General features: G+C 37.5%; 1 protein-coding gene across 1 annotated transcript in view; it reads left to right on the top strand.

The window, feature by feature from the left end:
• LOC127649621 (tensin-3-like) overlaps positions 1-14,772 on the top strand; it is a 60,206-nt gene continuing 45,434 nt past the window's right edge. Inside the window, exon 1 of the mRNA XM_052134821.1 lies at positions 1-240. The gene's annotated coding sequence lies outside the window, so the exon portion shown is untranslated. The remainder of the gene's footprint in view (positions 241-14,772) is intronic.

The raw sequence follows: 14,772 nt of genomic DNA, 5'->3' as shown, positions 1-14,772 counted from the left end.
TCCACGCCAGAACTGGCGGCTGTTTCCTTTTCACTTACATTGAGATTTGAGTTTAGAAGAGACGGAAATGACAAATGAGACATTAATGAGCTAGGAACTTCCAGCAGAAAGTTGGAATCTTAAACATTTCTTTGCAGAAGTCTGCAGTGGAATTCCAACAAAACTATGACAACCTAAACTGAGTTTACCTCAACTCTCCAGTCACGGTCTCAAGACAAACTAACTCTTCAAAAAGCAAAGGTAAGCACATTCTTCCATTTTTGGACATTTTCTACCTCATTCTCTTTCTATTTAAAAAGTTAAACGGTGCCGTTGTTACCTGAAGGGGTTATTTCAGACCCGTATAACGTACTTTCATTGGTGTAACTTAATGCAGTAAGGTTGGATTCATTTAATCATGCTAACTGATCATTTTGACTTAAATAAAACCACGAAGCTCATTGTTACGTAACGTTACTAAACATTTCTTACATGGTTTCTTCTACACAAATCTATCATCAAAAAGCGTTTGACTTGTTTTGGATTTAGATTTTTCAAATGTGTGTGTTTGGTTGTGTGTTTGTTGTGAAATTATAGAAAGGCTTACCAAGCAACAGTGTGTGACTGCACTAATACACACTGAACTAGACTGCATGTGAATGAGACCTTTGAGGTTGTTCATTAAACACTGTTCGGCTGTCTCGCCCTCATTGAGATGAAAAGAAGAGTTTGCAGATTGAGTTGCCTAGTCTTCATAGAGTTTTAGTAGGAATATAAACAAACTTCTTCACCTTTATTGTGTGTTATTGCTCAATGGTTGCACTTTTAAAACTGAGGAATGATGGTACTTAAAGGGACATTTCAACCAAAAATAATAATTCTCTCTCCATTTACTCACCCTCATGCCCTCTCAAACTCAAATGACTTTCTTTCATCTGCAGAACACAAAAGAAGATATTTAGAAAAAGGATGATTTGTGTTTGTCCATAAAATGTAGTCCAAAACTTTCAAGCTCCAAAAAAGACATAAATCATTATTTTGGTAATCCTTGAGTGGTTATCCTTAAGTGGTTTAATCCATGTCTTCTGAAGCGATACAATTGCTTTGTGTGAGAAACAGACCAAAATTGAAATCCATATTATCATTTGAATCACTTGGATTATTTTGTCCTTTTTGGAGTTTGAAAGTGTTGGACCCCATTGACTTGCATTGTATGGATAAACAGACATCCAGTGTTGGGTGTAATCTAATTATAAAGTCATTAATAAATGTAATATAATAACGTTTTAGTACAAAAACCAGTGAGGCACATTACATTTTAAATTCTTGTAATCAGATTACAGTTACTGACTATCAAAGAAGTTAATTACTTGTCTCAAATATATTTTTAAAATAACATTATAAATGTAGAATACATTTTAAAAAATGAATTACGTTAATATGTACATCGGTTTGCATTTCTGTGACAGCTGAACATCATGTTCCATCTAACGATTCAATGAACAAGAATGAAATACTAACACAATACAGAAATATTGACTTTTCTGTGCAAAGTGTTTGTAAAGTAGCTTATAAGTAATAATTGATTATTTGAAAATCATGTAATCAGTAAAGTTAGTAATCTGATTAAAATTTTAGAATAGTAATTATTCATTTGTATTGAATTACTTTTTTTGTGTAACTTACCCAACACTGCAGACATTGTACATTATTCAGAACATATTTGTTTGTGTTCCGCAGAAGAAAGAAAGTCATAAGTGTTTGAGACGTCATAAGGGTGAGTAAATGATGAAGGAATTATCATCTTTGGGTGAACTGTCTGATTTAAAGATCAAACAAATCTCAGATGTTTTTCCTAAAACTCCTTTGGAAAGATAACAAAATACCAAATAAATACAAATTAGGTACAAATGAGTCAATTGTTGACAGACTCTAAGGAGAATTTGATGCAAAATATTCCAGCTCATGATTTTTTAATTGCAGACTTTGGTTTCTTGGCAATTCTCAGCACAGTTCAATACCTCGTTTTCTTCTGAAACTCCAAAGGAGACACATGTGAGATTACTGGGGTCTTTAGCTCAGGAGAAACATCTAAAACGCATTAAACTCAAGGGCTCCATTTGCTTTCAATCTAATATAATTGCTATCTAGGAAAAACAGTAGAAATTTCATTCGTGATTTGTCTTCTCTATGGGTGTGTAAGGAGCAAAGACAATGGTTCAGAAAAGAGAGAGTGTGCTGTGAAGTATTTGTGTCCTAAGGGTTGGGCATTTAATGACAAGTGGTGTGTAATGCTTTACGCCAGGAATGTTTAACTGTGTCTCCACCCTCCCTACAGACATATTCTCTGCTATATATTCTCTTCCTCCTTCGAATGACTTCATTGGCTCAGTCTTTCACCATAAGATGTTGAAAACTCTAGTCAGCTTCCTTTTATCTTCTTTGGGATAACTTGCATTCCCACTCATATCATCAATTGATTATTCATTAAAGATCCTCTGTTTGACTGAAGAGCAAATCTAAAACTTCTTGTTTTGCACATTCTAATTGATTAAAACTGCAGGTGAAGAGGCCATGGCATAGAAATCTGGAAAGATAGAAAAGAAACTGCTTTTTGAGAGTCTTTGTGTTATAGTTATAAATCACAGTCAGTCACCCTACATAAATGAGTAACATATGTAAGTCATTAAAACACAAGGGGGTGTAGAGGGTAAGAGAAAGAAAGAGAGGGAAAGTTAGAGACGAAAGATAGACAACTAAAGACTGAAAGTGTACAACAGTGATTTTAATGCAGAAGAAAGGGGAGAAAAAATGCTCTTGACCTTGTGAAACAGAAGCAGTAATTTAAGGCTGTTTAGAGCTGCTGCAAAGCCCAACAGGAACCTACAGCCAGTCAGGGAGGTGGTGATGTTTCCGCTCACTTTTTGGGATGCAAACAGTCCCTTTTTTTTTTCTTTTTTTTTTTTGAGTGGCACCCAATCAAAGAGCTTACGTAACTGGATATTCCAGATGAAACAATTTATATGCCCACAGTCCGTTCACTGATCATTTGCATATAGATATTTTCATGTGATTTTTTTTTAGATTAAGTCTACACAAGTCTATAAAATACAATGACTGCAATAACTAATATATAAAGAATGTAATTGGAGTCTTTCCATTTGGTGGGCAGAAATTCTGAACACAGTCTATAGGCTATAAATTTTTTTTTAATGTTTTCTGTACAAACATGTATGGGGACTGCTCTGCCTTTTTTACATAATTAATTTTTTAACGGTAGTCTATCATTGGTGTTATAATCTATTTTTTTTTTTAAAGCCACCCCCAAATGGCACGTAAAAAAACAAAGAGGAATGGATGATGGTTGGTGTCTTCCTGTCAAAGTATGCAGTTTGTGGCCAGAATAAGCAACATTGCGAGATTACCTTAATGTTATCAATCACAATCAATACTGCAAGACACTTTGTCCTGTTATGTTATCTCCTGAGAAAGCCTTTCTTCACCTCCAGAAAGCAGTTCACATTCCACCAGAAGAACTTGTCTCCTAACCTCAGCCTACTTCCTGCTGTGTTTATGGCAAGTCTGTCACACAGGGTTGAAGACAAACTACTCTGAAGATCATTAATCCAGAGCTTTGGAGTGGAATACGCCCCATGGAGGACGCTCTTACATCCGCCAGAAAGTTCAGACTGGTCACACATGGGTCATTTTTTAGCTGAATTTTTTTTGTTTTCTTCAGTTGGAAAGGCCTAACTAATAATTATTGTGGTGTGTGCTTCCATTTCCTGTTGACTCTTGTTGTTTTTAGGATTTGGCACCAGTATGATAATCTTTTGAGGCCCAGATGTCTTGGAATAAATTGCATTGGTCCATTCCTCCTCAAAAGTATACTGTCAGGCCGTCCTTGTAAGAAGAACTGTATTTCCATTTAAAAACAAAGAAATAAAATTAATTAGGTTCATGTACATGGGATGAAGGTTTTGGATTCATTTCCAAAGGAAAGTACATGCTGATAAATAAAATGTATGAGTACCTTGAAAGCACTATAAGTTTTCTGTGAAATTATCTGCCAGATGAAGGAATGTAATGTTCATTATTTACATATTCTGACAATCTTACTTTCCCCCTCAAAATACTTGGAGGAGCCGCCAACATTCTATTGACAGTGGCTTCAGTGAATCAGAATTCAACAACTGATTCAGAGCAACAACCACATGGTGTTGGCCAAATACAACATATACTTACTTATCATGGACAAGGTAGGTGTATTCATTGAGGAAATAGAGGAAGTGTGGATAGTTGGTAGTTTCTGGGTAATTTTTAGTAAACATGTTAAAAACCTTTAAACTCGGGGGCCTAGGTAGCTCAGCGGGTATTGACGCTGACCAACCAACCTGGAGTCATGAGTTTGAATCCAGGGTGTGCTGAGTGATTTCAGCTAGGTCGCCTAAACAACTAAATTGGCCTGGTTGGTAGGGAGGGTAGAGTCACATGGGGTAACCTCCTCGTGGTTGCTATAATGTGTGGTTCTCGCTCTCGGTGGGGTGGTGAGTTGTGTGTGGATGCCTCGGAGTATAGCATGAAGCCTCCACATGCACTATGTCTCTGAGGTGATGTGCTCAACAAACCACGTGATAAGATGTGCAGATGGACGGTTTCAGACACGGAAGCAACTGATATTTGTCCTCCACCACCTGGATTGAGGCGAGTCACTAAGTGACCACGAGGACTTAGAGTGCATTCAAAATTGGGGAGAAAAGGGAAGATTTTTTTTTTTAAACACTACGCTTCATGTGAATACTGTGGATTACATTTTATAACTTCACAGCTTATAACTCGATTTATTTATTTTGAAAAATGAAAGGCAATGGGAAAAATGCATTAACAAGTCAAAAACAGGACAAGAATTTTGTTATTATAGCTATAGTTTTATTTTGTAAGGTAGGTGAAATCTAGCTCGCCTGTAATCTCCTTCTGGAGTGGATTTTGTGGAATGACATTCAATGGCAGATTTGTAAGCCATCAATCAAAATATCTAAACTGAGTTGATGTGCTGTAGTTTTGCCATTTGTTTCTTTTCTACAATGTGAGACTGGGTCTATCTCTATTTCAAGTCTATTTCACGATTGTTCACTTTCTCTGCTCCACTGTGGTGGAATGAGCTTCCAACCTCCACACGTTCTGCTGTTACCTTCTCAACATTTAAGAACCAGCTGAAAATACATCTGTTCCGCAAGCACTTAACCAATCCACACTAATTGCACTTACAATTGAACTTAACCTTCTGTGCTTGTATCTTTACTACTCCAGCCACTGTGAGAACTTGGCAGTCCGATACTGTGAATGTTGTTAAACAGACTGGGTATTTTTATCATTTAGATTTTTTAGAATTGACTAATATGTTACAGATCATTTTTCTCTTTGAGGACCTTTCCAAATGGAAAGTGTGGTTTCGTCAGATGTAGCTCACTTCTAGGGACAATTTTGTCCCCAAAGTATAGTAGCTATCTAAATGGTTATTTACTGGTTCACTAGCTCCTTACACATACAGCCAGGTAAATTACAGGAAAATCATTGGGTTGACTTTACTTGTAATTGTAGGCAACCACATGGAATGACTTTCTATCTTTTTTCCATTATTTTAGTACCATTCACACATCAACGCCAAATGCTGATAAACGTAATTTGCCAGAAATGATATCTACACGGCTGTGTCAGAAATGTAGGCTTCTTATTTGAAAACATGATGAGGTATTCATTTGTATCTGATTTGTATTGAAATCTGATCGTATGCGGTCTGTAATTTTGGTGATGTTTTCTATTTTTATGTTTACATTTATTTCGTTGCTTGAGACTTAATGACATTGTATGTGACGACCCTTCATATAAGCAGAGGTGAGACCAAGTAATTGTTTTGCAAGTCACATGTTAGTCTCAAGTCCAGGGGTGTTGGACCACGAGTAATCATGGACCTTAGTAACAGGGGCGCTCACTGGAGGGGGGCCCACAGAAAAGCTTAATTGATTTTCCATTATATTATCATGTGTTATATATAGTATATATAGTAATAACATGCAATTGGTTGGAATAAAACATCTCAAGACTCTGTTTTCCACCTGTAAAAATGGGAAGTTCCCCTATAATCTGTCTTGTCTCCTCCCATGATAGTGACTCCCACTCCCCATCAACAAAAGCGAAAGTGGTCTGGTCCATCAGCCAGTGTGCGGTCCAAACTGAGTACACGTCATGATGTCATTAGTCCGTTAATGTATCTACAGAAATGAATCCAAAATCGGACATTCACAAGAAAATGGAGCGGAGAAAGAGTGGGATGTAGTCGACAATTTTTTTCATTTAAGGTGAACCATTCCTGTCAACATATCTACTTGGGTGAATATTTGTTTGATATTCATGCAAACATCGTCCAAAATGAACACTTGGTATGCACCAAATGCAAGAATTATTTGTGTACTTTTGACAAGAAAATAAAATTGAAATATTCACCAGGTGGTAGGTAACATTATTAGCAACTGCATCATTGCATGCTCTTCATTAAACAGTGATCAACAATCAGATGCTTGCTTAATAAATTGATGAGCACAATTCAAATCAAACTGTCAACATCTGCCGCTACTCATGCATCTACTGTATAAACATATTTTACTTCAGTGCACAATTTACCATTAGATAAACATCTAATCGATGACTAAATGTTATTTTTTAGAACTGAAATTTTCCTTACATTAAGCCACCAAAATAATGTGTGCGGCGCAAAATCAACCGTTGTCATTCTCAGATGTCGTTGTCTATTTAAAAGGATAGTACCGATTTAGCATGTGCTCAGAGTATCCGTGTAAATAATTGTAAACAGAACAATTTATGCATTTAAACAATAAACATGTAACACATATAAATAATAAATGCAATTTCCAGACATTTATTAAAAGCTAAAATGCAACCAATATGATAAAAAACTGACACAATATAATTTGTAAAATGAACATTATAAAATTGTGCCTAGAAGGGTTACTTAGAAGATTAGAAGGCCCCTTCATAATTAACAGCATACGCTGAGAAATCATTTATATTAAGAAATGTAAGATTAATGGAAATATTTTTTTATAATGCATTGCATCATTATAATAATATTTGCATTTGAAAATAAAAAGTTATGAATTAGCACTGATAAATATCCAACTAAAATATTTATACTGGGTATTATCCCCACTACAAACCCAAATTAGTCAGGGGGCCCTAAAATTGTTCTGTGCCTGGGGCCCAATATATGGTGCTATGCCCCTGCTCATGTCTTTACATTCAAGTCCCAAGTCAAGACAGGCAAGTCCAAATCAAGTCCTAAGTCAAGTCTTAAACAAGTTAATAGTTATCTTTGCCCAAATTAGTGTCAGTGTATTAATTACTATTGTAATTACACCTTCCACATTATTATCAGGTTTAACACAATGTGTGGACTTTTCAGACGGTCCCTTAACACACCCTCCACAGTATCTGCAAGTTTTATGTGTGGACAACCCTTTACCCACCGCAGGTAAAATTCCCTTCTTCATTTTAAATTAACGATGTGGTGCAATTTTGCTGTGACACTACCTGAACAGCTTAAATATGGGACAAGTCGTGTATTTTACGGGATGGGTGGAAACCCTACAGGATGACGTATTCACACCCCTAACTGTGGTCCTCAGTGCATTTTTTAGCTGGTTTCAGCAATGAGGCATGCAAAATAATTCATGCCAAATCTGTAGTTGCAGTGCATTGAGCTCTGTGGAACTACGTAAGTAGCCAGCTAACTAGCTAACCCAGCTAACATGATCTCATCTAACCTCTGTCTGTGGGACGTTGCCTCACAAAATTGGACATTGTTGATGAAGCATCTGTAATTTCTGAGCCAGTAGTTTTACATGTTGCAATATTTCTGTTGCCTTCAATATTGTATTCTTTATATCCATATGAAATGACCTTTGGCATCATTTTGGCTGTGTCATCCTTGAATGTGCAATCTTTGGTCTTAATCTCGTGGAAGTTGATTGGTTGGTTTTCTGATAAGTTGAATGTGGAGCGTGAAAATGCAGATTTGAAAATCAAATTAGTTGTTTATTGGGGAAATTAATCGTTGATTTGCTGCGCATTTTTAAATGTACAACTCTGATATTTGGTTTTAGACAGTATAAAGTCTTTTTAATTTAGAGGGCTCCATGTCCAAGTCAAGTTGCAAGTCATTGTTTTCAAAGTCTAAGTCGAGACGCAAGTCTTCTTTGATTATGTCGAGTCGCAAGTGATCAAATTTGTGACTCGAATCCAAGTAATTCGACTCGAGTCCACAACCCTGCAAATAAGACTGATGAACTACAGAGAACAATATTCTATCACTAGCATTCGAAGACGGAAATGCCATATGAGGCTAAAAAGCACAGTAAAGTGTATTTATATCACTACAAAGAGCTCTGCGCGTTCCCAAAGAAGGCAGGTAATTTTATTGGATGTAACGGAACTTCACTCTGCTCAGATTACATTTTTCTTACTTCCGATTCACCGGTGTTACTGCGGGGAGTAAATTTGTCATCTCTGTCAGAACTTTTTTTTTTCAGTGTATCCTGACATCATATGAACTGAAACCAGTAATCTTATGGCTCTGTTCACACATACCATCGATATGGAAATGTATAGGTGTGTAAAGGGTATAAGGGAAAGGAGGAGGCGAGAACCAGCTTGATAATATAAATTATATTTAATAAAGAATTAAAAAAACACACAGAGCAGCTGCCTGCAAGTCTCTCTCTCTCTCTCTCGAGAACTGTCGTCACTGGCCGCCTTTATCCCTCGAGCCCCCATCAGGCTTGCGTTGTTCCAGCCCCGCCCTCCACCGCTCTACCCTCCTCCTGGCTTTGCCTCAGGCCGGGGAGCCCCCGGCAGTACGTACGTGGAGTGGTGGTGGCATAGCAGGCTAAAGCACTAATCTGTTAAGCAGAAGGTTGTCGGTTCGATCCCCACAGCCACCACCATTGTGTCCTTGAGCAAGGCACTTAACTCCAGGTTGCTCCGGGGGGAATGTCCCTGTAATAAGGGCTCTGTAAGATGCTTTGGATAAAAGCGTCTGCCAAATGCATAAATGTAAATGTAAATGGGCCAACACGGAGCGACAGCGAGACAGAGAGAGAGAGAAAAAACAAAAAACTCACTCACCTGTAGATCAGAAATGGACACTAATAACTGAATAACTAATAACTAAATAACTAATAACTGTGTGCTTAAAGAAGATCCAAGTTATTAGGGTCCATTTCTGATCTACATACTGTATATAGCCTTCTTATGGGGACAAAACTGCTCAAATTTCTGGCTTTGGGCACTTCTAGCACTGTTGATTTCTAGAAACTAATATCACATTAAAAAAATTTCACACTCTTAATATACACTCACCTAAAGGATTATTAGGAACACCATACTAATACTGTGTTTGACCCCCTTTCGCCTTCAGAACTGCCTTAATTCTACGTGGCATTGATTCAACAAGGTGCTGAAAGCATTCTTTAGAAATGTTGGCCCATATTGATAGGATAGCATCTTGCAGTTGATGGAGATTTGTAGGATGCACATCCAGGGCACGAAGCTCCCGTTCCACCCCTTCCCAAAGATGCTCTATTGGGTTGAGATCTGGTGACTGTGGGGGCCATTTTAGTACAGTGAACTCATTGTCATGTTCAAGAAACCAATTTGAAATGATTCGAGCTTTGTGACATGGTGCATTATCCTGCTGGAAGTAGCCATCAGAGGATGGGTACATGGTGGCCATAAAGGGATGGACATGGTCAGAAACAATGCTCAGGTAGGCCGTGGCATATAAACAATGCCCAATTGGCACTAAGGAGCCTAAAGTGTGCCAAGAAAACATCCCCCACACCATTACACCACCACCACCAGCCTGCACAGTGGTAACAAGGCATGATGGATCCATGTTCTCATTCTGTTTACGCCAAATTCTGACTCTACCATCTGAATGTCTCAACAGAAATCGAGACTCATCAGACCAGGCAACATTTTTCCAGTCTTCAACTGTCCAATTTTGGTGAGCTCTTGCAAATTGTAGCCTCTTTTTCCTATTTGTAGTGGAGATGAGTGGTACCCGGTGGGGTCTTCTGCTGTTGTAGCCCATCCGCCTCAAGGTTGTGCGTGTTGTGGCTTCACAAATGCTTTGCTGCATACCTCGGTTGTAACGAGTGGTTATTTCAGGCAAAGTTGCTCTTCTATCAGCTTGAATCAGTCGGCCCATTCTCCTCTGACCTCTAGCATCAACAAGACATTTTCAGCCCACAGGACTGCCGCGATACTGGATGTTTTTCCCTTTTCACGCCATTCTTTGTAAACCCTAGAAATGGTTGTGCGTGAAAATCCCAGTAACTGAGCAGATTGTGAAATACTCAGACCGGCCCGTCTGGCACCAACAACCATGCCACGCTCAAAATTGCTTAAATCACCTTTTTTTCCCATTCTGACATTCAGTTTGGAGTTCAGGAGATTGTCTTGACCAGGACCACACCCCTAAATGCATTGAAGCAACTGCCATGTGATTGGTTGATTAGATAATTGCATTAATGAGAAATTGAACAGGTGTTCCTAATAATCCTTTAGGTGAGTGTATATATTTTTTTATTATTATTCAACTAGCGATGTTCAAAAGAGTATGAACATGCATCACAGTACATTTATTTAGTTTTTGTCTTGAGAATTCCTACCGCAGTGTCATTTCCAGCGCATCTCAAATTCTGTATTGTGTATAATAGAATTCTGTGCTGGAAATGACACTGATGGAAATTACATTTTTAAAAAAAATTTTATTTAATTGCTGGCTCATTTGTCTTGCTAAATGCACAAAATATTCACACTTTTTGCATAATTTGACAAAATTACAGCTTTATGGGATATGACGCCCAATAAAAATATTCTGCTCTCAGGTGATATTTACATGGATTATTGAAGGAATAGAAATATTTTTCACAAAATAACTATTGAAATGGTTTATGTTTTTACTCTTTGTTTTGATTATTTAATAACTAATAATTAGTATTTTTTATAATGGACTTTCATAGTTTAAATATTAAAAGTCTGGCTCTGGGACAAGACAAAAACAATCAAATCTACACATTAAAAGGCATTTGAAAAGTGCCACAATTACATGATGAAAGCCTGGTTAAATGTTTCCAATTCAGTTTTATGTGATTATTAAATAATCAACCCCTGGGACACGAAAATGTCCGAATTTGAAGGAAAAACCCCATCCGTGAACATGTTCAGCGGAAAGTTGGATAGGTGTTAATTTAGCAGAGTTAGCAAGAGTTGTGTGTCCTCATATTTGCCATAATTCTGTTTAGTAAAAAAGTGACGCTATGAAGATGGACATTTAGTCTTGTATTGGGTCATACCTGATTCTTACAGGAAAGATGCCTGTTTTATGCATGTTGGCATAACTGCATATAATTGATTTATACATTCTAATACACGTGTAAATGCCTTATAGTCATTAATGTACCCCTTTGTAAACCCTTAACAAAGAAAGGGAAGAGTAATGTAAAGTGTGACCTATGCATTCAAGTCTCCACTCATGTTTCCCCATTTATAATTTGAACATCGTCCTTTTGCATCGATTACAGTCTTGAGTCTTCTGGAGTATATCTTTAAATTTAGGTTGTGTAATTTTTGCACACGTTTTTTTCTCAATAATTGGTCTGTATTTGGCTCCATCTATGTTAGATCCTTGATGACATAAAGCTTTCCAGTTCCTCCTACTCAAAAGAAACCAAAGAACATGATGTTGTCAACATCGTGCATGACTGCAGGGATGGAGATACTTGGGTGTTGGGCTTTATTTTTTTTTATAAACAAAATGTTTCAGGCTACAAAAGCAGTGCTGAAGAGATTGTTGATGTCTGGACAGTTTCTCTTATTTCAGTCAGTGTCGTATCTGTAACTTCTCTGACTATAGTAGCTGTTCTTGTCTGGATGTTCAATTTGATAGAATGGCCTGAATCTTTTAGTGTTTGGGTTGTGACATGTTTTCTCTTGCTGAAGGCTACAGAAGAAACCTGATCCTGAAAGTGCTTTGAGACGCTTGTTTCTACAGGCCCTGATCTCCCTGACACGTGGTCTTTTCTTCTCTTTGGTGCTTTTTAGCCATGCCTCCAGGATCTAAATCTTTTCCTGAGACACACCTTCATCCCAGGCATGTGCACCACGCAGCAGGCCTGCACAGGCACGTCTCCCCTCATGATGAGTTCTGCTGAGGATTCACTGGCTTTATTGTGTTCTATGGATAAACTGTCTGGAAGACAAAGTAACCAAGTAGTATTCTTTGATCATTATGCTTTCTTTTTCCTCCAAATATACCACTTTTTTCTCTCAATAACACAATACATACAATGCATAAATTAACTAAACTATTTTTTGTCTACTATTATAAAACTATTTACCGATCACCCAATCATTAAATCCACCTGCCTAATATTGTGTAGGTCCCCCTCGTCCTGCCAAAACAGTGTCAACTCGCGTCTCAGATTAGCATTCTGAGATAATATTCTTCTCACGAGTTGGCACTGTTTAGGCAGGATGAGGGGGACCTACACAATATTAGGCAGGTGGTTTTAATGTTGTGTCTGATCGGTGTATATTGGTAAATATATAACAGTTAGTTCCGGTCCTTGAATCTGATTGGACGAGAGACGTTCCATGAGCACTGATGGTCTGACACCATCAGCACTTAGACGCTTCACTGTGTGTATATCACTCCGTTTGTGTTTGTGCCGTTCTAAACTAAAGTGTAAGAGCAGTGTATAAGTGTCTCTTACATGTATTTTCTATTTAATTTTTTGACATTACATATGTTAGCCAGCAGGTGGTGCAAAAGATCATTTTTGTGTGTAATATGAGCAGTTGATGACGTGAAGTGAATCCGTCAGTCATTGTTTATATACAACAGTGCTCCGTGATCGCTTGATTTACTACTACTAAACAACTACAGCTAGAAAATAGCTTTAAATGGCTTTAAACAAATAACTTCAGCATTATGGCACATCACAGCTGAGAGACACAACAGACAGATTTATTACACAACTCATTACTTACCTCTTACTGGAGTATCCACATTGGAGAAAAAGTACTGTTCAAAATGGCAGAGTACATTGCGGTTTCTATAGTGAAAGACTCTTTCACCGGCTACCGGGAAATAGAGAGAAATACCCCTGCTTGGACACCTATTTTTCCACCGAGAAAGCTGACCTTCAGAAAGCTGACAGCATCTCTGCTTGGGTTTGGCAACAGGTGATCACACATGCTCAGTCTCTCTCTCTCTCTCTCTCTCTCTCTCTCTCTCTCTCTCTTCCTCACACACACACTCACATCCATCCTTGTTTATCCAATAACTTGTTCGAAACAGCACAAGCCGTGATACTATTTCTGAAGTGACTAACGAAGACTTGGACACATAATTTTTTTAAACCAGCAACAGCAGATTCTAATCCATCACGTAAGAAAGTATTTCCATGCACAAATGTGTTTTTATGACCATACTCAGTTTTTCCTAATTTTAAAAAAATTTACTTGTTCATTGAACTGTTGTATATAAGTAAAATCACACTTGCAAATGGAAAATATTTGGAAATTTCTAAGCAATATCACACGAGCAAGAGTGCAATATGGCCCTAAATCAGCACTGCTGTGATTACCTGCGACACTTGACCTGCGGCCGAATCACAGCAGTGCTGATATAGGGCCATATTGCACTCTTGCTCGTGTGATATTGCTTAGAAATTTACCAATTTTTTTCCATTTGTTAAGGTGTTATAAAGGGGTTCATAAATGTCTAATAAGGCATTTAAAAATGCATTATAAATCACTGATTTGCAATTAAAAAATTGCAAATAAAAACAAAACAAAAAACGGGTGATTTCATGCAATACCTGCCAAATAGAGACCCATTTTACCTCACATGTTATAAATGATTAATAACACTTATTCAACATTAGTATGAAAATGTACAGGACCGTATTGTAAAGGATACACTGGTAAAGCAGAAAGCAGTATGTTTTGGATTAAAATAAGATTGAATAGGTTTACTGATAGGTTTAAATTCCTCGCTACTTGGCAAGTATTGGAGGAAAGTTGCCTGTTTTATGCATGTTGGCATAACTGCATATAATTGATTTATAAATTCTAATACACGTGTACATGCCTTATAGTCATTAATGAAATTTCTCTGTTTTTCTTACAGTACTTATTATTATATATATATATATATACATACATATACAGTTTTATCTAATCAGACATTACAAAGGTGAGGAGGTCATTTCTTGCCAAGCTTTTTTGATGACCCTCTTGACCCACTAAATTACTCACACTCAACAGTCCACACACACACACACACACACACACACACACACACACACACACACACACACACACAGATAAATAAACTCTGTTTAGTCAGCCTCTTCACCTCTTCATTCAATGGTTGATTCATCTGTTGGTTGTAATAAATTAATATCTCATTAGGCTGTTCACCTTTGCTCTCATCTGCCCTCATCTTGTCCCCCTGTCCAATGATCTATTGCCCTTCTCCTCTTGAGAACCCCTAACTGCCCACAGACTTGCTTTCCTTTCAAAAGAACCATGAGAGTAATAGTAATAGTTTTTTTCTGCTAAACTAAACTTGACAGGGAGTAAAACTATCTTCACACAACAGAGCAATAATAATTAGGGCTGCCGATTTAACATGAAAATTCAGTG

Source organism: Xyrauchen texanus, chromosome 9 (genome assembly GCF_025860055.1).
Source record: "Xyrauchen texanus isolate HMW12.3.18 chromosome 9, RBS_HiC_50CHRs, whole genome shotgun sequence".
Classification (NCBI taxonomy): domain Eukaryota; kingdom Metazoa; phylum Chordata; class Actinopteri; order Cypriniformes; family Catostomidae; genus Xyrauchen; species Xyrauchen texanus.
Note: the sequence above shows the minus strand (reverse complement) of the source record. Positions and strands in the feature narration are given on the sequence as shown.